A 22,155-nucleotide genomic window follows, 5' to 3' on the forward strand; every position below is an offset into this window, starting at 1 on the left:
AAATTAAATTAGTTCATCCTAACTCTATATGACTCCACTCATAGGTGGAAGTTAGTATATTGATAAGGAGATCTGATCGGTGGTTACCAGGGAAAAGGGGGGGTGGGGGGAGGGCACAGAGGGGGAAGTGGTGTACCCACAACGTGACTAACAAAAATGTACAACTGAAATCTCACAAGGTTGTAATCTATCATAACATTAATAAAAAAAAATTAGTTCATCCTAATTACGCAAAAATGATAAATTCAAATAAGCAAGGTAATTCAATTCTGAATTAAAAATTTTTTCAATCACTTGACATCTCAAATCAAAGCAAATGGGTAATGTTACCAATTATATCAATTCGACTCTATATTTCAATACATAAACATATGATGAACAATTAAAATTCTTATGTGATATGCATTTAACTTGTTAACATTTATGCTACAGTAGGGAACCACACTCGAGAAACAGGGCCATGTCCTTGAAAACCAAAGAAGGTTATCACAAAAGAGTCTTTGTAAGAATCCAGCAACAGGATGAGTCCCCAAAATCTATTAAATAAACTATCCCACAGGAAAAGTGAGGCAGATCACACTAGTAAAGGCAACACTATGGAAGCTTATGCAATAGTTATCAAGGGAAACATTTGATACATAATAAAAATATTTAGTTTTAGGAAGCAGTATGATAGGCTCTGATATGGTTGCACTTATGAGTACAGGACTTTCATAGGAAGGAAAGAAATGGAAATTCACTGAATGTTTGTGTTTTGTCATGCATCACTAAATACCTTCGATTACATTATAGCATTGGAAACTAGGAAGCAGAAATGTGAAATAACTTGTTGTAGGCCACACAGTAATAAATGACAGAACTAGGACTTAAACTCCATCTTCTAATTACACATCCATTATTCTTGTCACATCAATACCACTTTATCCTGAACTAGTACTCAAAATATGATAGTGCTTAAAATATTTGCTTAAGCATTTCTTAGGATTTCTGATCAAGGTCAATTCAAATTCCAATTTCAAGGCTAATGAATAAGAAAGTGACCTTTAAAAGGAAAAAAATACGTAAAAAATATACATGCATTCCGGGTGGCATCATGAATCTTCAAACTTTCGATATTCTTTGTGTCTCGTGTAAGGATGAAAAAAGTTATCTATTGCTGTATAACAAACCACAACAAAGTAGAGTAGCTTGAAACAGTAACTTATTCTTGTCTCTTATTGTTCTGTGGATTGGCTGGGATTCGCTGGGCAGTTCTTGCTTGGGGTCTCCTAGGAAGTACAGTCAGATGTCAGCTTGGGCTGAAATCCTCTTTGCCTCTATTGTGCTGGATGTCAAGATGGTTCATTTCTGTGTTTGCTGAGGATGCTGGCTGTTATCTTATTCGGGGCTGCCAACTGGAGGGCCTGCATGTGGCCTCTTCATGTGACTTGGGCATCTCTCAAAGTGGTGGCTGGGTTCCAAAAGAAAGCATCCCAAGAGGATATATTCCAAAAGACCAGGCTTCTTACAGCCTAGCCTCAGAAGTCCCAGAAAGTCACCTCCACAGCATCCTATTGGTTGAGCCAGTCACTGAGGCCTAGGGGGAGGGATGTAGACTCCATCTTTTGATATGAGAAGCAGCAGGCAATAAGGGAGGGAGGGAGACTGCCCATCTCACCTTAGTCTTTAGCCTCCCATCTGGCATCTCTACTTTACCCAACTGAGTTAGAAGGGGAAATAGATGATACAACTACAATAACACAAATTATTGTGTGGTGTTTTCTCTATCTCTTTGGCACTCTCTCTTTCTCTGGAAACACAGCACTTCTTGAATGAATGGATAAATGAGTCTCTCCCTTTTCCTCTCTACTCCTTTTTTGCCTCCTCACCTTTCTTTTCTTCTTTTTAACTGCAGATGAAAGGTTAAAAAAAAATGTGTTAAGCAGCAACATACTCTAATTAGTAAATCTTATAGTTAGTTTCTACTCAGATCTCCCATTTCATGTCTACCTGCCCGATTCAGTCATCGTCCTATCAGGGAAGGTGATAAGAATGCAAGCAAAGGAGAGAAGAGAGGGAAAAATGGGAAAGCAAAAGTAGATTATCGAGGGAAGAAGGAAAATATAAATGGGAAGGGAAATAAATCAGGAGCACTGAACACCGTTAAGCCCAAATGGCTGAAAAGACAAAGGGAAAGAAGCAAATTTTTCCCTTATGATGCTGCATCCATCCTTCCTTCCTTTCCAATCCATGGCCGCCATCGCCAGCCTAGTCTAACCTTATTTCTTAATGCCTGAATTTTTGCTATATCATCTTACCTAATCTCCCTGCCTAGTTTTTACCCCTTAGAAATCATCAAAAATGGGGCCAGCCCGGTGGTGTAGTGGTTAAGTTTGTGTGCTCCTCTTTGGCGGCCTGGGGTTTGTAGGTTCCCATTCTGGCACAGACCTATACACTGCTGATCAGGCCATGCTGTGGCAGGCGAGCCACGGATGAAATGGAGGAAGATGGGCACGGATGTTAGCTCAGGGCCAATCTTCCTCCAAGAAAAGAGAAAGAAATAAAATAAAATAGATCATCAAAAACACTCCTTTCCTCATGGTGCTCTCAGTTACAAAAAAAGAAAAGAGAACACTAAATGACTTCTGAAGGATTAAGTCCAATAGAAACATTTTAAGAATTTTCATAATCTGACCTAACTTTCCTTGCCACTCTTGTTTCTCAAGTCTCCCATATGTGAAACTCTTTACTCAGCCAGAGCACTCTACTCAATGTATCCAAATACACAGAAAAATGAGACTAGATCTCACTATTACATCATGAAAAATACAAAACCTGAATCAAGGAAAATAACAGACAACAAAAATATTACATTACAGAAAGCAGTGTGGTGACATTATAAGCTTCTAATTATAGCGCTTATGGTCCAGCTCACTTCTCATGAATACAGCCTTCTCCTTTTGTCTTCTGTCCTTTGCTCTAAGGATCCTATCACCAGGAGCATTCCCCGCCGCTCTCTGCCTTCCTAAATCCTGTCTCATCAGGACCCACAACATTAACTGACTAATTTGGAAGACGTGTGATTAACAGAATCATTCTGGACCTGAAGTCCCTTGTTAACACTACAGCATCAGATTTGATTCTCGATGGACACCAAGTCACTCAAATTCCATCTCAGTTTTTACTCTGTAGATTTGTTCAGTATACAGTTGATTAAAAGACCATTCACCCCAGTTTGGTAGATAATTCAACCAGCCTCCAATCCAAAGTTTGTACAACTTTGATTTGTAGTAATTACAAACAGTAATTACAGAAACAGTTAAAACATTCATTGCTAATATTGTAACTCTTTGGGAACCTGATATAAATGCAGTTTTAAAAAAACAGGATACTTGAAGATAGTAACGTACACCGTGATTAACAAGATTTTGTGGTGAGAGTAGTTTATTGTCAGGTATAATTAAAGCTGTAGATGCTATTCTGAAAGTACAGACTTTAGGGGGCAAGGGAAGAGAGTTTTTGAAGCAAAGTACAAATTAGGAATAATTACAGTGATGGTTATGGAATGTCAACATCCATTTCATCATGATGAGCTCAGTCTCCTTCAAAATTCACTTGAGTCCGGGAAAGCATTAGTGTAAGACAAAAGGCAGCTTTGGGAAAAATACCTTTGAAGTATTAAGGAGTAGAGTGATTGGCAGTCAGCAAACATAAAAATGGACGAAAGAGTAAATGTCTTGATCACCTACGGAAAGTGTACACTTGAAGTATCTTATTAAAAAACCAGTTTTCTTTTTCATGTCCAATGTTGAATGCACCTGCAATTGTTGTTTTTTAATCTATTTTGATCCCCAAACTGGATATAACTAAATGTTTTATGGGAGTCTATAAAGGTGATGAAATTATAAAGAAAAGTAAGTGAAAGATTATCAGACAGGAGAGTGGAGGCTTCTGGGGTGATATCAACATTGTATGATTTGACATGAGTGGTGGGTCTGTGGGTGCTCACTTCATTCTCCTTGTTTATGGTTTATGCGTGTTGCTGTTTACAAAGCAGTTATGTAGAAAATCCGCTGACACTACTACCTTCGACAGTTCATTAGCCCAAGGGTGTCTGTTATGCTTTAACCAGGGCTTTGCTCATGTTCCCTTTTGCCCACATGAAGCCAGTTGTGCATTAAGAGATGACACAAACATCTCTTGAAACAAGAGATTTCTTCTTGTTTTCTAGAAGAAGTAGCGAAGCTGGTCTAGCGCTTGGTGATGTTTCCAAACAGTCCTTTTGTGAATGGCCGTGAGAAGATGTCCTTCTTCAGCCAAGGATGAAGTCTTATACTTTGTATTATTTAAAGTACCTGATGCCATGCTACACAACTAGTGAGTGTGCATCCATCCATCTGACAGATATTTATTGACTCACCTACCAGCTGACTGCCTGGGAAGCCAGAGCAGTTTGCCAACTAATATGGTTAATTGGGATTTGATAAGTGCTATAAAGACACCAGAGATTCAGCAGTTTCTCCCAGCTATGGAACTTATTTTGGCTAATGGATATCACTCCCACTCCCATTTCAATCTTACAAAGGGATGCTAGAAGAGGATTGAGCAGTCAGAAGGTGGAAACTTAATAAAAATTGAAAGTCAGAGACGGGAGGGAATGAAAGCAGCAGAGGAAGAAGGAGGCAGAGACTGGACGGCCAGCAAGGCCTCAGTGCCCTGCACAGTTTAAGCTGAGCCAGGTATTCTTCCTGTTTCCTTGCTTGATCTTTGCTTGATCCTCCCTCTTGCCGACGCCCTCACCTGGAGGAGTCAAGCCCAGCACAGATGCCACTGAGACAGGTCAAAGCCAGGGAAAGGTCCTGGGATCAAAACTTGGCTAAGTATGATCCAAACTTCCAAGCAGTCAGAAGTAGAAAGAGCCAGAAGATAAACCTAACCCATTTTTGAAGGGGTGCCAAAGGTGAAAAGCAGGAAAACCAAAATTACTCATCAAGTCTAAAGGGGGAGCACAGAGCCAGAAGCTGAGAGGAGAAGAGGAGTCAAGCGAGTCAGTGCCAGGTAAAAACAGAAATAGAGAGTTGAAAAAAAAAAACAAAAACAAAGCAAAGCGAAATGAAGGGTCCAAGACAATAATTGGGAGCATTCCCTGGGGTTTGATAATGGATTTTATGGGTTAGCTTAAGTTAAAAGCAAAAGATGTGAGCAGATACCTTCCTTCCTTCTGACATTATCTCCCACCTTATCAACAGTCCATTGTTACCAAGGCATTAACAACACTTACCAAACAAAGTCTAGAAGCCCTTTGGGCAGTCTTGCTAAGAACCATCTTAGTCTAGACTGATTTGGCCTTGAGGATGACCACATCTCCTCAGGACAGTTCTCCCTGGAGTCCTCCATTGGCTATTTTGGGAAATGACGCACTTGGACAAATGGTCTACCTAAATGAATGGTTCAGGTCTGAGCAGCATGAGACACTGGCAGATAGGAATGCCTCCCTTAGCAGCAGGAAATTCAGCACTTACCATGTCCCATGCGGCATGCTCTCCCAGAATACTTTTAATATGATATCCCAGTGTATTTAACATTTTAAAATTACTCCATTTGGTTAAAATCAATTAGATTTTTTTGAGGATCTTGGTCTTTCTCCAGCCCAGTTTAAACCATAATTTCCTGAAGACTAGGATTATCTCGCCATGTTCTTTTTCACGTCCCCGTCGTTTCTAGTCAAGCCTCAAAACGTGAAGTCTGCACTGTGGGTTCATAGCACCTCAGAGATCATCTCGATTCTCCCCATCCCACAGTGGGAAATTGACCTCAGTGAACGTGGAGTAGAGTGTTTAGTATCAGCCTTAAAATAAGTGTTTTCTTTTTTATTGTCTTTTCTTCCTGTCTGCTTTTCAGAGTAGAAGCAACAGTAATTTAAACTTTTCTACTATGTGACCTACACTCCACAGGTACCTTATAATAGCTGAGCCAGGGCTTAACAAAGGAATTGGGTGTGTGTGGTATTTGTGTGAGCATGTGCTTGTGTGTGTGTGTGTGTGTGTGTCACAATCTGATTGCCGATGTGGGATGGGAGATGGGAAAGAATGTTTAGGCACTTGTGTATTTATATCAAAGAGATGGTAGGACCCACAAAAAAGAATTCATTTTTTGTGATGTTAATGTTATATTTTGGGGGGAGGTTTTGGGGGAGGAAGATTTGCTTCTAAGGGGTGGACTCATATCTCTGTGTGGGGAGGCTCAGTTATAACGACAACTGAAGTCTCTCCTGGCGTTGGCATATTTCATTCTCGTAGGGAGAAATGCAATGCTCATCCCTCCTCCCTCACACCCCCCACCACTTCCTTGGTGCCCTTCCAAGGTAGGGCCCTTGGTGCTGGCTGCTCATTCCTCCCCCAGGGGTGGCTTTCCAAGGCCAAGAGGGCCAGAGAGGGCTGCTGCCAGAGATGCTTCTGTTCTGGCTCCTTCTCACTCCCCTTCCTGTCTGCTGGGCCTTTTGGTGGCAGCACCTAGTCCTGACGGGGTTAGAGTACCACCCTGGAGCGGATGGTGTGTGCACCAGCAAGCATCCAGTCAATTCATGAGTTATCCTCTGCGTGAGCTGGGCTGTGATGTGCCGTTATCTTCCTGCTCCCATTGTACACTTCACACACCAGCTTTCTCTCCAGACAGTTGTTTGATCACTAACTACTTCGAATATCATGACCATAGGCTCATTTATTTTTTTCTGTTTTAAAGGATGGTGCTGGTGTGCACAGGGAGCAGCCACGTCAATTTACACATTTGCCAAGGTATCCGATTGTGAGCTGCCTATCAAGGTGCTGACTTTAATAAAAGCTTATTACCATGAGCATTATTTAGCATTTATGTGGCTCCTCACAATTGTTTACCCATTATTTCTCAGCGCTCCCCTGTCCAGGTGATCAGTGTTAGCAACCCGCATTGTAGAGGCAATAAATCCGGGGTCCTGGAGAGGTTTTAGTAATATCCCTAAAAGGACACAAAGTGAATAACCACAGAACAGTGACTTTCCTGGAACCCCTTGAAACTGGCCTGGACCCCTCTCCCTCTAGCATACTTGGCGAGTTCACTCATTCCACCATCTGGTTTGCAGACCTGCACAGGGTGGGCTCTTCTCACAGATTGCAGCTCCGATACCCTGAGGCCTTCCCTGGCAACCTTATCTACAACAGCATCCCTTCCCCAAGGCTCTATCACATTCCTGTGTTTATGGACTCCACAGAGCTTAGTGCCACCTGAAGTTATCTCGTTTATGTGAAGTTGTGTGTCTTTGTGTTTGTTGTCTGTCTGCACCATTCAGGAAGGTCATCACTATGAAAATAGCAGTCTTGCCTGGGTTGTTCATGCTGTGTCCATCCTCTTTGTTGAAAGCACCTGTCATTACAGTAGGCACTCAGTAATGCTTGTTGAGAGAATGACAAAGACAGACCCTGTAAATACTGTTACTCACACGTCATTTTCTTTGCCTTTTCATCTCTTTCTGGATTTTCTGGCCATAGTCACACATACAGTCAGTTATTCTCAATTACGCTGGAGCTAATGATCCAGGCTGTGGATGGCCCAGGTCCTTGGCTTCCTTCCCTCTCTGGCTTCCTCTCCTCTGGAGATTCCTCCAGATCTTTCGGTCTTTTCTGGCCTTAGTTGAGAGGGGTCGAGAGGAGAGTAGGGCAATGAAAGTCCTATTAGACAATTTTGCAAGTTCTAATAGCTTTTGACAGGTACAAAGTTGAAATTATTGATCTGAAGATTTATTTTTTACCTTATTTGTGGATTTAAAAAAATGCATCTGTTTTATATATGCAGTACAGTGAAAAGTGCTTTGAAGAAGTTAAAAACACTGGATAAATGTAAGAGAGAATTATGTATGTATGTAGTCCCATTAACCTTGGTAATTGAGACTTGGTTGTAGATTTAAAATATAATTAGTTTTGATAGAACAGTAGCTCACACTTTTCTAATGGGTAGAGCCAGACGAGGCTTAGAAAACGTACCTTTGGTAGATTTTATTTTTGAGCCATCAAATCAAGACAAAGCTTACAATTCCTTCAGAGGCTAAAAGGGTGGCAGTAGTCGTGATTTCTCATCAACAAGTAAGAATAGGCAAATGGTCTTAAACGATTGAGTTTTCTTGCTTCAAATTTCAGGACAATGAGAATACAGTTTCCTCCGAAAAAATCTTAGGCTGATCTTGGAAGAAAGACCCCCTGGATCATCTAAAAATAAAGTTTTCTATTTAAAGGTTGGTTTTAATGTTCATTATAGCCCTATGTGCTACCAGAAAATGGTTTGCCTTTTTGTTTTAAACATAAGGAATCAATGTAACGCCTTATACCTGATAACCTGTGCTGTTGTATTTGGTCCTCCCTACAACTCTGTCCATAGATATTATTGTTGCCACTTTATAGATGAAAAAACGGAAGCAAAACCATTAAGTGCCTTCCCCAAGGTCTTAAAAGAAGTCACCAAGAAGGTGGTGTGGCTCAAGTCTCCTGACTCCAGTTTACTATTTCCCACAATAATGTTGGAAAACCACATTGGAACGGGAAGACTCATTCCAAGTACTGCTGTCACACCAGCAAGCTTCAAAGGTCAGGCAGATATTTTACTTTACGGTTAAATTGGCCACGTTTGCTCAGTGTGTGCTATATCCCAGGCCCTGTGCTTTGCCCTGGGAGGATTCTGGGAAAGTAAAAGACGGATTAGACTTTTCTGGCTCTTACAAGCTGGTGGGAATGGGAGACACATACATACAAACGTGGAAGGGCAAGGGGGACAGTGCACTAAGAGAGATACACAGCTCTGTGGGAGCAGGGGAGGAGCAGTCTCTGAACACGTTCCAGGAAAGGAGTCACCTTCCATGCCAAGATGAACTTTGCATGAATAAAGATTTAAGTGAGGAAAGATTGAGAAGAGTGAAGAGGGGAATGGGGTGTCGACCAAATTTCATCCACCTGCAATTTTACTTACTCAAATTTTATCTACCACGGCAAGAAGTTAGTGTCTAATATTTTAAAATTACTTTTAAATACAAGTATTTGCGTATTAGTTATATAAATAGAGGTAAACACCAGAACAACTGTGATAGAAACGGCTCAAGTGGTTTCCATGGGGAATGGAACTGGGGGGATAGGAAGGATTGGGGTTGTGAGGTGGGGGAGGGCCTGCCGTGGTTCTTTATAAAGCCTTCAGTACTATTTGGTTTTAAAGGCACAGGTATGGATTCCTTAGATAAATATTAATTTTTAAGTGAGCCTTAAAGAATGAGTAAGGTTTCTCCAAGGAGAGGGAGGAGGTGGGTATTTATAGCAGAGGACCCAACATTAACAGAGAGAGGCGGCAGGAGAGCAGAGGGAAGAGCAGGTGACCCATTAGGATGACTGTGGAACACACCTCCCTGCGTGGGGACACCTGAGCTGGTGCTTGATTGCAGAAGGCCTTGGATAGAAGGGCGCGCACAGACACACACACACACACACACACACACACTCATGTGGTTGTCGGCAGGAAAGCAATAAAGGGTATTGGGCAAAGGGGTGATATGCTCAGAACTGAGCTTTACGTACAGCAGTGGTTCTCACCTTGGAGATTACCTTGCTTGTTAAAATTGCTGGGCCCCACATCAAAGTTTCTTCTTGAGTAGGTCCAGAGTGAGGCCCGAGAATCTGCATTTCTAATAAGTTCCCAGGCAATGCTAATGCTGCTGGTCTGGGAACCACAATTTGAGAAGCAATAATAGAGTAATCTGGCAACAAGGAGAAGTCGAGACTAGAGTAGTGGGAGAATGAAGGTCAAGGGACTGTTCCACTAGGACAGAGCAGAAGGAATGGGGCCCTGATGGTTAGTGACGGTGAGAAAGTCCAGAACAGCAATCAAGAAAACAGACTGACGGCTTCAAAGGATAGAGGACCATTGGGCCATGTTCTGGGTCACACCAAATCACAAATCACTGTTAAATCTCCAGTGCTTGGGCCAAGTATGCCAAGAAGCACCTGAAATTCATTTTTAAAGCAGCAATCCTGTCTAGAAATTAAGCTGTGAGTTTTGCCTTACTTTCCCTTTCTTCCCCATCTCTAACCTCATTCTAGTGCAATTTAGGTTACAAAAGCATCTTCCAGGGAGAGCATTCATATCTGCACGTGGTCAGAAAGTGTATCTGTCTGTATATATAAAATCGTATTAAAGCTGGTTTCCTTATTATTTCATTTTAGAACATCCCTGTAGCTAAATGGTGTTCAAAGTAAACATGGAGAACAGAAAGCATCCATCTCTACCTAGTGGGGCAAAAAATGACTGAATTCCCATACCATATAAATACCCCATGAAAAGACAGAGGAATCCTTGATCCACCCAACATTCACTGAGTATCTGCCTTGTGGCAAGCACTGCGGATGTGCTTGGATACAAAGATAAATAAAACGTGGGCTCCACTCCCAGCAGTTCAACATCTAGCCGTCTTTGTCCCATGCTCTTAAATCTTGCTAAGGCTTGGGTTTTGTTTGTAATAGAAATTCTAAAGCAGGGACAGAAGAAGTTATCTTTTCTAAATTGCCCACCTCTGTTGTCTAATTATTCCACTGAGGAAAACACTTGGTCCTGGATTACTTCGCTGAGCTCAGATATGTTTTGCTGACACACAGAGTCTGGGCAGCATCCAGCCCCCCGTTTACTCCCTGGTCTTTAAGTCTAGTAAGTATTTTATCATTTACACCTTTCGATGTCCAAAGAGAGTGCCGCTCGGGGTTTAACACATGTAATTTCCTTTACTACCTCCCCAAATAACAGGGTCATTTCAGGACCAGGACAGTTTGGCACTGGGACGTGTTTCCCAGAAGTACTAATAGTTCGAGAGAGGAGCAAGTGTCTTCACATCTGCAGGTCTGGGTGCCGAACTTTCTACTGTCAGTGAGAATCATGTCCCAGTGAAAATGTAGAAGTGAACCAACCCTCAAAGGGATAAGGTGACAGGGAGTGGTGTTTACTTGAGTCAGAGAGTAACTGAAAATGACTTCTGCAGCTGGAATAAAACAAAGGGTTGAAGGTCAACTTCCTCTTTGATTTTGGCTAGTCAGCAGTTCAAGCAGCCTTTTCAAATGTTTCGTGTCTGCTGACTTGTCCAACTCTATAAAAGACCCCACATCTTGCACCAACCTGTACCTCTTGGGCACTGGAGCGAAACAAAAGGAAAAATGTTCCGTCTTATTAGAATTAATGAAGTCATGCCACTCACATCCGTCCACGTTACTCCACTTTGGTCACCACCATTGTGGTCCATGCTGACATCATTTCTCTCGTAGATTACTGCAGTGGCCTTCTCACTGGTCTCTCACATCCTGTTTACCCCATCCAAAGCATTCTTCACATTAAATCACTGTAATTCATTAATTCACAGTATTAATTCACAGTAATCTTTTGGAAACTCAAATAATACAACTAAAATCTGAATACCCTACACATATAAAGAAATCCTAACTTAAAAATTTCCCCTGGCTCCCCATTGCTCCAAAGACTTAACTAGTTCATTTGGCCCAGAGAACTCTGCTTAATCGGTGCCTCCCACGCTTTTCCCTCTTCTTGCTGCATCACGTTCCTCCCTCCTCACTCTCCCTGCTCTCATCACCCAGATTCCTCTGCCTGGAACACTTCTCCCTCCCTGCTTTGCCAAGTTGTCTCCTACTCACCTTTTACCTCTTAAGCCTTATCAGCTCCTGAGGGGTGGGTGAGGAAGACCCTCTTCTCCTTGGTTAGGCCAAATCCCCATGTTTTAAACTCCCTTGGCATCGACAACCAGCTCATGAACCCTTCATAGAATGTAACATGGGACATTTACACAATCTCGTATGATTGATTTCTGCCTGATCTCCCCTCTAGACTGTAAGATCCATGAAGGCAGAGACTCTACCTTTTTGCTTACCATTGTATTCCAGAGCCTGGCATAGTGTCTGGCACATGTTAGGTACTAAATAAATTCATTCTGAAGGAAGGAAGAATGAATGAGTGGTAAATTGATACTTCTAAAATAATAAAGAGGAGGCCTAGCATTTTAAATGAGTGATAATAATGGGTAGCACATATTAAACTTCTAGTGTTAGGTAAACACTGTTCAAAACTCTTTACTCATTCATTCCAGTTCCGAGGACCAACCCTATCAGTACACGTCAGTATCTGCACATAATAGATGAGATCTGAGACTCAGGCTACTTGTGCAAGGCCAGGCAGCCAGTGTAAGGTGAAGCCTTAACAGTTGTCAATGTTGTTACTCTATTTATTACTATTCTCACCTTGGTGGAGTTCCTAAGAGTGCCATCGTCAAAGGGGGTGGTGTTGGGCAGGCACAGCCCGCCCCCAGGCCTCTGAGCGCCTTCTCAGGCTGGGCCTGGAGTGAGAGTTTGGGGGCCCAGGGGCTGTGAGGGCCTGCCCACCGTAATGGAAATGGCAGATGGAGGAAAGGATCCTTCAGGCTGGGCAGTGGGGAAGGTCACTCAGGCATCCAGAAACCTTCCTCAGAACCTGTCTTTGAATTAAATCTCAACTCATATCTTCCAGAAGCCTGAGGTGAGATGTCTGGCCGTGTTGCTAGTGCCGTCGCCCTCAAGAAGCCAAACAGGCTCTCAGAGTCTCTCAGGCCCTGCCCCTGGACGTGGCCCCGCCCCAGAGCATGCTGGGCAGGACCTCCCCATAGATCCCTCCCATTGCCAATGTATTCCTCCAGAGGATTCTGAGCTCTGCTTGGTGTTTCCAGCTGTGATGAGGTAAATGTAGTCTTGGTCCTCTGGAAAAGTAGATAATTAAGGCAGATAGTCCACACATGTGAAAGTGGTGTGACTTGGAAAGGGTGGGCAGATCCCAGGTTGGGAGGATTAAGGAAAGCATTGAGGGAAACCTTTCAGTATGGTGGGAAGGAAGGAGGAAAGAAGAGATGGAGGATCTCATTTTGGTTTTGGTTTTGTTTTGTTTTGAAGTTTTTATGAAGAAAAGTTCCCATCTGATGACTTCTCTGTTTCCCTCTGGTGGTCCAGCACATATGATCAATGAGCGAGGAGTGTGGACAAGGTGTAGGAAAGTGGAATTGTTTTGAGAACTTAGGCAAGCGAGTTGACTGAGAAAACAATCACAGAAGCTCCCCCGAGACAGGGCCTCTGTTTGTTGCCTCCACTGGGTGTCCCAAGTGCTTGGAAGAGCGTCTGGCACATGGTAACACAGGAGGAATGACTGGATTCTGAGGCAGTGGTGGAGCTGAGCAACAGATGTAGAACAGAAGTTTATGGGGCACAAACACACTTGTGTGATTTTATCCAAGAGGAAGCAGGCCCTTATTTGAAGGCAGTTCTAAAACAGGCAGAGTTGGATTTTGCTAGGCAGGACGAATGAAAGAAGGGGGTAGGCTGTTTAGAGCAGAGCAGTATATTTAGGTTTAGGATTAAGTGATGCCCCATGAAGTTTTCCTTGGAGAGGGAGGAAATGAAGACAAAGGTTGTCAGGTAAGCAGGGGAAAGTATGGAGTGGCTTGTAGTTCCTGAATAGGTTGAGGCATTAGCATGCTGAGGGCAGAAGCTGAGAGGATAAAGGGAGGAATGTCAGACTGTATTTTTTCAGAACACACAAGTGTTGCTGGTGATAAGTTCTAGGATATGGCCATAACTGAACTGGAATGAAGGTAAAGGACTCTAAGATGAGAAGGAGCAGACAGTGAGAGATCAGATCATTGGATGGTCTATCTGCATGGATGTTGGGGCCTCTGATTGATTCCTTCCCCTTTGAGTTCCTTTCCTGTCCACAGAATTGGCATTTCCTCTAACTCTAACCTTCAGTCCATGGCATGACTCTGGACAAGAAGGCAGAAATGGGGTGGTGAGAGAGAGGGTTGAAGTAGACATCCGTTTTGTTTTTGTTTTTATTTTGACACTCAGCATTCACTCACCTTCTAAAAATAGTCCTTCTTTTGCCCTCTGGGGATCTAACCCCGTTGTCAGTTTCAGTCCATGTGAAGTGGAGTTGTTTACCACTAACGCTCTTACTTTAAAGGAGGGCATTGAAGTCAGGCTTGGCCAAAAAGATTGGTCCATGCTTTTGGCAACAGTGATTGGTCAGGGATGGGCATGTGACCCAACAGGAAACAATAAGGCACAGTGGGACTTTTGAAGGGACTAGTGGGAGAAACAACCCATTTTTAGCTGCGCTTTTAGTTTGGAAGATGTAGCTACGAACTTGCCAGACAGACTTACAAGGTAGCCAGTCCAGAATCTAGAGCAGAGAAATGGATAGAAACTGAAACTTGATGACATCAGCTGAGCCCCAATATGAATCCTCCTGCGTGAGGGCAGCCTTACTCCCAGAGCTTTTTCAGGTGCCTGAGTCAACAGATCCTGTTTTTAAAGTCAGTTGAATTGCGCTTGCCATCATTTACATCCAAAGAATCCCTCACAGCGTAAGGGGGCTCTCCATCCCTGGCTCCCTCTTCTGTGCTAGCACTCTGAATATATATTACCTTCTCTGTCCTTCAGGTCGTGCCCTTCTATAAAAGAGGGTAAAGAAACCTACTTCAAAGCATTGTAAAGTTTAAATGGGATAATATACATAAAAAGCATAAATTTGTTTCACAACATTGAAGTACAATAAGCAGTACTTAATTTTTCTAAATTAAATTAAATCTGGCTCAAAGACCCCATTTTCAAGGGTAGGAAGATATACAATAGTAGTCATTAATGGGAGCTTTTTGCCTATTTAGTTAAGTATTCACCATCAAATATGTAGGTAAGAGCCTGTGATCTTGAGTCCATCTTGGTTGCCCCTGGGATTTTCATTGCCCAAGCCCTTCAGGCCCATTGAAAGGCCAGTGGCTGCACAGCCTCTGTGCTAAGTGTGAGCAATGCCGTGTCTTGCGACAGCTCTCAAGATGATGGGGCTTGATGATTAGTCATCTCAGCATCATCACTTCATCCCTTAAAACATTGTGCTGTCTGCTAGAGGACTTCCACACAGAACCCGTCCACCTAAGGGACTCGTGTCTACATCCTGATTCTCAGGGTCTTGGAGCCACTGCTACCTTTAGGCAACTCTCCTTCTCTCACCCCAGCACTTGTGTCAACCCCTATCTCCTCTCTCCTTGGAGCAGCCAGCTAAAGTCTCCTCCCACATGAGGGTCTGGACAGGACTGTACAACAGGTGTCTCACAACTTCTGCTTGGGTTCAGGAAACATGAAAGCCATTAATAACTCCTGAACCCAGAAGCCCAGAACTTCCTGTAAGACAAATGAGGAAAGGTAACTTTTATTCCTTCTGGAATCCCCTCAGGTGGAGGGTAGAAACAGCATTATCCTGCTTCAAATGAAGGTTGCCTCAAGCTGGGCAAGAATCCCTGCAAAGGAAAATTACCTACTCTTGTCAGCCCAACCCCCTCCCACAGTGAAGCATTGCTAAACTTGCATAATACTCAGTTCCTTCTCTACCTCCTGGCCCCCATAGAAGGAAGGAACAGACCCCGAGTCTCCTGGGAGAGATAGGGAGGCAGCCTCCACAGATCTCTGAGCTTCCACTTGGCCTCCCTAAGGAAGACCAAACGTGTCCTTGTGACCCCAGGAAAATAGCCTAAATTAGGCTCTGATCCAGGGCCAATGGAAGTTCCAGAGGAAAGGCCTCAAGAGGAGCCCCGGGGCCAGCCCCGTGGCCAAGTGGTTAAGTTCGCACGCTCCGCATTGGCGGCCCAGGGTTTCACTGGTTCGGATCCTGGGTGTGGACGTGGCACTGCTCCTCAGGCCACATTGAGGCGGCGTCCCACATGCCACAACTAGAGGGACCCACAACTGAAATATACAACTATGTACTGAGGGGATTTGTGGAGAAAAAAAGAAGGAGAAGATTGGCAACAGTTGTTAGCTCAGGTGCCAATCTTTTAAAAAAAAAAAAAAGAGAGAGAAGAGCCCCTTCTCATAGCCTGGGCCCCTTCATTGTGGCTGCAGATTACGGCACAGTTCTGAGTGTTAATCCATGTGAAGGCTGCCTCAAGAAAGCTGATTCCCTTAGGCAGCACCTGGTACCAGAGAAATTCACAGTGCCTGAAGCTGAGATCTGGGGTTCCCATACCCAAGCCACATCAAGGTACCAGTCAATTCATGCATTTTATTCGCCCTGACATTAGGTTTGGAGTGTGGGCTTGAGGGTATAAAAATTCAGGTAACCCATTCCCATCACATTCTATGTCACTGAAAATTCTTCAGGTGCCACAGAGTACCATGTAAATGAGACCCCCACCCCCACCCCCCACACCCCCCAAGCTGCACAGCACTGATCTCTGGGTATAAGCAGCAAGCCCATGAAATCTGTTTCTAGAGAAATTCCTCCTCATCTCTCCAGTCACTGTTCAGCTAATACGTTTTCCTTCTTTTGGTAAGAGTCCTGCTTTCCCATAGGAACTGGAATCTGGGAGAAAGGAAAACAGTACTAGAAGCAGAACAAGAGTGTGGGATCACTCCTGGGTGGTACTGTCACCTCATTTGGACAGTTCACTGCCTAGATGTGCTGAGTGTGCAAATTCTGTCTCGTTGCCTCATCCAGTGTTTCTCTGAATAGAAGCAAATATCTGGGCACCAGGTATGACTTGTCTTGTGACCCCAGCCAGTAAGTCAGCCCTTTTGAGCCACCACCTCTCCCTTGGTTAGAAGCTCTTTGGCAGTGGGTTCATGGAAAACATCCCAGAATGGGAGCTGCATGCTGAATTCCCTAGTACTGGCTTTGCCATCGATTGTGTGATTCATTCTCTCTGATGTTCAAGCTGTGAGAAGCAAATTTGAAATGATGGATGTGCTATATTAAATATATCAATAAGAGCAGAAGTTAAACCTTGCAAGCTGTAGGGTTTGCTTCCTCGATAAGCCTGGCTATCTCTATGGGAACTGAAGGTTGCTTCTTTAGGCCTATAGTCGGGGAGCTAGAGCAGAGTGGAGATTTGGTGGCGGAGCGAGGATGAGCCGTCTTGCTCCTAATTTTTCCTCCCCTCTAAGTCTGAATACTGGCAGTGGTGAGGCAGGTGGTTCTAAGGGCTCCTTTCACTTTACCGTTCATGATGACCCCACACCGCCTTTACCTCCATGCCGCCTTTCCCTGCTTCTTTGGATGCTTCAATCTCTTTGATGTTTTTCTTACCAGACGTTTCTCCGCTTAGCCATTAAACAGCTTTACCTTTGATGACGTGGATATGGATGAGCACAAGGATCCACTTGGTCCCTTTGGTCACTTTTGCTTCAGTGAACTCAGTGGGATGTCCAAGAAGAAACCCTTGTGTTAGGAAGAGTTCTAAGAAGGTTTCAAAGATCCCTTCTTTTGCTAGTCACACCCTTGTATAAACTGCTCCCCTTGAGTGTAAGCTGGACCTCGTGATTTGCTTCTGACTAATAGAATAAGGGAAAGGTGATGGGATATCATTTCCCTCGTTAGTTTACAAGATTGTGACTTCTGTCTTGCTAGCAGACTCTCTCCTGGCTTTGATGAAGCAAGCTGCCATGTTGGAGAGGCCTACATGACAAGGAACTGAAGGTTGCCTCCGGCCAACTCCAGCCAACAGCCATCCAGGAATTGAGGCTCTCTGTCCAACAGGCCTTGAGGAACTGCATCCAGCCAGCAGCTATAGAAGTGAGCAAAGAAGTGTGTATTTCCCCAGTCCAGCCTTCAGCTGAGACCCCAGCCCCAGCTGCCACCTTAATTGCAGCCTTGTGAGAGACCTTGGAGCAGAGAACCCAGGTAGGCCTTGCCTAGATCCCTCACCAACAGAAACTATGAATTAATAAATACTTGGTTTTTTAAGCCACTAACTTTTGGGGTATTTGTTATATAGTAACTAACACACCCCTAAATTACTGTAACCTTGGTGTAAGATGTAGCATGGCTGGGAAGGCAGGCACCAAATGAGAGGACAACCTCCTTGACAACATTCCTGGAGATACTGTCTTCAATCTCGAAGACTATCCCAAGTTCTCTTAGCTGCAGTGGTATCATTGTGCTCCCCCCAGCCCTGATTAGTCTCCAGGAGGTGAGGCCTAGGTAAGGTAATGCTGGGTGGAGTGGATGGCCAGGATGTGGGGTGTTAATCTGTCTGGAAGGGACATTTTGAGCTCGAAGTGACCCTCAGGGATCATGAGGTGTGATGATAAGGTCATTCTTCCCCTCCTCATTTTTTCTTTCCTTTTCCACTCACTCCACCATTCCTTTTTCCCTACTTGTTGTCTCCTTTTGCCCCAAATTCTGGGTGGCTGCCTGACGACCATTCCTACAAATGATAGCCAGGTGATCTCTTGGTCTTGCAATAATTCTACCAAGCTGGGCATCCTGAGGAAGTTTCCCTCGGGAGCGTCTCTGCCCTTTCCTTGAGGTGTCCTCACATGCAGGGAGACCTCATTGTTGAGCTCAGAATGTGCCTTCCAGACAGATTACCACCCCACATATAACAGATTCTTCGGTGGGACCCACCCAGTTCCTGGACCCTGCCCTGGCCACTCCAGTGTCCACAATCGCAAAACCCACCCATACGCACACCTGCACTGACTGCTCACCTGTGAGATACTCAGGAATCAGCAACTTTTTCTAAATGAAGGTAAGTTACCGTTTTCAGGAAAATATTCATATCTCTGGTCCTTTTCAGAGCTGCAAGGTCTCTCCTCCCGTCTGCTCCAGGAAGGGTAGAGGAAGGGGAAGGGTGAACTGCCCCCCATTTTCGTTAGGGTCAGCTGAGGCGTGGGGACGCGGCCCACCACCCAGACCTCCTGAGGGAGAGAAAGGCTCTTAGGAGCAGGTGACATTCATTCCTCACCAAGAGATCCAAGAGCAACATTTCCCCCTGCCACTCACCTCAGGGCCTAAACACCCCCACACTTCCAATTCCAAAACTTTCTGAGGCAACAAGGGGAAATTCTGGCTGTATCCTTCCAGAGGAACGCATCCCACCCTGCAGCTGTGTATAGTTCAGGATAGTGAGGGAGCAGATGGAAAGACAAGTTGAGCCAAGTTCTGGACTTGAAGGGTTCTTCTCATTTTGAGAAGGCCCGGAAGTTTTTAGAGTAAACTTTTTGTACTTTTTATGAAAAAGTAAAGTGTTTTAAGTACAGGACATCTGAGTAAGGTCAAATACAGGACCCAAGATAAGACTGAGAAAGCCACTGTCAGGCCCCCTACAAGGGACTGGTCATCTTGCAGAAACCAAATGAGGAAATCAGTCAGAGCTGACTTCCCTCCTTCCTTTCCCTGAGCATAAGCGCTGGGAACCCCAAACCCACTCCCCCAAAGCACCACACAGAGAACACTACTCTCTCCTAGCAGAAACATTTATTGAGGACGATCAGTATTCTTGGTTGTGCTAACCATGGTTCTCATCAGAGGATGTGTTCTCGTGAAAATGGCAATGCTTTCTCAACAAGGACTGAATGATTTCTTTGGGGACATTTTTCCTCCCTGGAAGTGTTGGAGAAGCATTTCCTGTTTGAATAGAAGAGTCAGATCTCTGAACACAGTGCTTTCATTAGAGGTGAGGGTGGCCGGAGGGACGTGGCATACATCATGCATGCAGGTGGGTCTTGGATGGGGCACAGACTCCCTTTAGGGTGGGGAAGGGGGTTGACTCTGGCATAAATGCTGGTCCTTGAAGGCCACAACTTTCCAGGGCTGTCTGATCCTGTCTCTTTTCTGTCTAACCCTTGTACGAAAACTCTTGTCAGGAGGGACAGCATCTTGGCTGCAGGATGTGGTCCTTGCCCATTCCCCTGGCTGTGGGTCAGAGAGAGCCCCGTAGTTGGAGGGATGTCCCTCGTCAGGCTCTACCTGGGCCTGCAGTTCCCCCTTCTGCTGACTTAACTCTGCAGCCTCAGGTTCGTATCTCCATGCCGGTTTCTCCTCTAGGATCTTCCCGATGGCTGCCATGAGCTCATGAGCTTCAGGAGGCCCACAGCTCACGAGAGCTGCACTTTGAGCTGGGTCTCGGAGCGGTGCAAAGGTTGACGTGAACTTGGCTTTTTGCTGGGGACTTTCCTGCCCTGTGATTTTTTTCTTGGAATTAATCCACTGAAAAAACTGCCTCATTTTTTTTCTGAAGTAACTTTCAGGAGGAAACTGTTCATTCTGTGACAGATACGGGAAAGTGCCCTCTAATTCTCTGTCCTCAATAGAGTGGCTCTTCTTTCTGGCTTTAGACGTCCCAACTCCTGAATCCTCGCTTCCACATTCTCCTGCTCTGGAGTCCAGAGGTCTCACTGTCTTTGCAGCTGGTGGGAAATTCCTATCCTGGCATTTCCATGAGACATGCTTAGAGGCCCAGGGTTCCCGCCAATGCCCATTGTCCTCCAAGTGGACTTGCAGCACCTGGGAAGCTCCCATGTCCCCACTGGAGACGCTCTGGGACTGAGTCAGTGAGGAGTCGGAAGGCAAGCTATCTGAAGTAAGGGATATGTCAGCGGGAGAGCCTTTAGGCTGGCTATGTTCCCTGCTCTTCAATTGAAACTTCAACTCGGTAAGGAGCTGTTTTTTAATGTCTGATGGCTTGGAATCTTGGGGAACTGGTATTTTTGGTGAGGGACATTCACTGGTCAGGGTAGTTTCTACTTTGCTCACATTGATATTTACCATTTGGGAGCTTCCCAACTTGTTGGTTGTCAAGATGTCACAAGATTGTGATGTAAGAACGCACAGCTCCTCAGCCTTGAATATCTCCCTGAAGTTCATGGTGGACGTGGAAAAATGTTTTCAATTCTTCTCCACCATCTTTTGGCCCTGAATCATGTCCTCTCTATCACTGGAACTCACATTCTCATCCCTTGGCACATGTCCAGCCCCAGCTTGCCTTGTGGGCACCTCTCGGCTGCATCTGTTATTGTCTAGTGCAGTCTTACTCTGACTCACTTTGTCTATAAAGCTGTGTGTGAGGATCTCTGAAGTCTGTCTGCCATGCTCGATTGACTGGATGTCCTTGGCAAGCTCCTGGTCGCTATCAGAGTGGGATGGTTTTAGGGCCCCCTGTCCTTCGTTGCCCGCAGATGAGGTAGCAGGGAGTGGAAGATCCAGGATGGGGACTGAGTTCGTTGTTTGCACCTTATTTCCCTGAAAACTTTTAGAGCTTCCCTCAAGGGGCTTGGAAACCTCAAATTCCTTTCCCTTACTTGGAGTCTTATTTCGTTTGTCACCTATGTCTTGACCCCCTCTTATTACTTACAGAACAATCATTTTATTCTATTTTTCCCTTTTTCTCCTCCCTTCCAGTTTTAAAATCATGTTGTTTTTAGAAAACAAAATTGGTATTTTATTTTTCCACCCTTGTAACCATCTTTATTTTACTTAGACATCTACAACTTAATGTATTTCACGCTCACCATCATAATGCTTTTTGAATTTTGCCCCAGTTGACACTCAGCCAATTTTTGAGTCCCAGTCTGTCTAAGTGGAGTTGCCTTTCCTCCAAACCCCTATTGTAAGGGTGGGTATGTGTGCAGTCCATGGTGAGACCCCCATATATCTGTAACCTGGTGCATAGTCTGGGACTCACCTCTGGTTCATGAGCTGCAGATGTTCTGGGGGAGACCAACCATGGCTCCACCAAGGCCGTGAATATCAGAGGCGGCACTTCCATCCTGATAGGTGAACTGTACACATTAAGGGCAAGATCTTGTATATTCCTATTAAGCATAGATGGATGGAAGGCAGCAAGATCACCTTCCCAAAGAGGGGGATGCCATGCCTGATGACCTCCCTGCAGATAGTGTTTAGTATTCAAAGAACAGCCCAGTGCCTTTTTGGAATAAGGCATCAGTGTGCTGTGCAGTGCCTGGATCAGCCTCAAGGTGGTGATGCCTGGATCAGATTGAGGAGGGGGCGGGGGGAACAGGACAGGGTCACCATATGGATGATGATGTGGCATAAAGCTTTGTTCTACCAGCAAGGTCCTTCTTTCCCCTCTTCATTTTTTCTTTCCTCCTGGCTTACTCCAAGTCATCTTTTCCTTACTCTCAGCTTTATTTTATCCTGGGAGGTAGGTGGCTACTTGGTCAACATTGTTACTACTGGCAGCTGAGTGATGCTTTTGCTCTGCAACAAAATATCATTTGGCAGTCTGAAGAAATACCTACAGAGGGGAACCACTTCCCCCAGGTGCCTTTCCAGTAGGGAAACCTCAGTGTAAAG

At 44.6% G+C, this 22,155-nt stretch overlaps 1 protein-coding gene across 48 annotated transcripts in view; it reads left to right on the top strand.

The window, feature by feature from the left end:
• The window catches only part of LOC138922834 (olfactory receptor 2AE1-like), a 142,510-nt gene that overhangs the window by 12,533 nt on the left and 107,822 nt on the right, over nucleotides 1–22,155 (top strand). For 21 of the 48 annotated variants that reach the window (XR_011435967.1, XM_070259216.1, XM_070259204.1 and 18 more), the window contains 5 exons: nucleotides 4,211–5,037; nucleotides 8,148–8,242; nucleotides 8,386–8,591; nucleotides 12,547–12,752; nucleotides 17,464–17,736. The gene's annotated coding sequence lies outside the window, so the exon portion shown is untranslated. Of the gene's footprint in view, nucleotides 1–4,210; nucleotides 5,038–8,147; nucleotides 8,243–8,385; nucleotides 10,190–10,211; nucleotides 10,690–10,785; nucleotides 11,191–12,546; nucleotides 12,753–17,463; nucleotides 17,737–18,443; nucleotides 18,587–19,952; nucleotides 20,492–22,155 lie in introns of those variants that run through there. The other 27 variants (XM_070259213.1, XM_070259211.1, XM_070259201.1 and 24 more) reach the window with 19 other exon arrangements.

This window comes from Equus caballus, unplaced genomic scaffold, assembly GCF_041296265.1.
Source record: "Equus caballus isolate H_3958 breed thoroughbred unplaced genomic scaffold, TB-T2T haplotype1-0000016, whole genome shotgun sequence".
Lineage (NCBI taxonomy): Eukaryota > Metazoa > Chordata > Mammalia > Perissodactyla > Equidae > Equus > Equus caballus.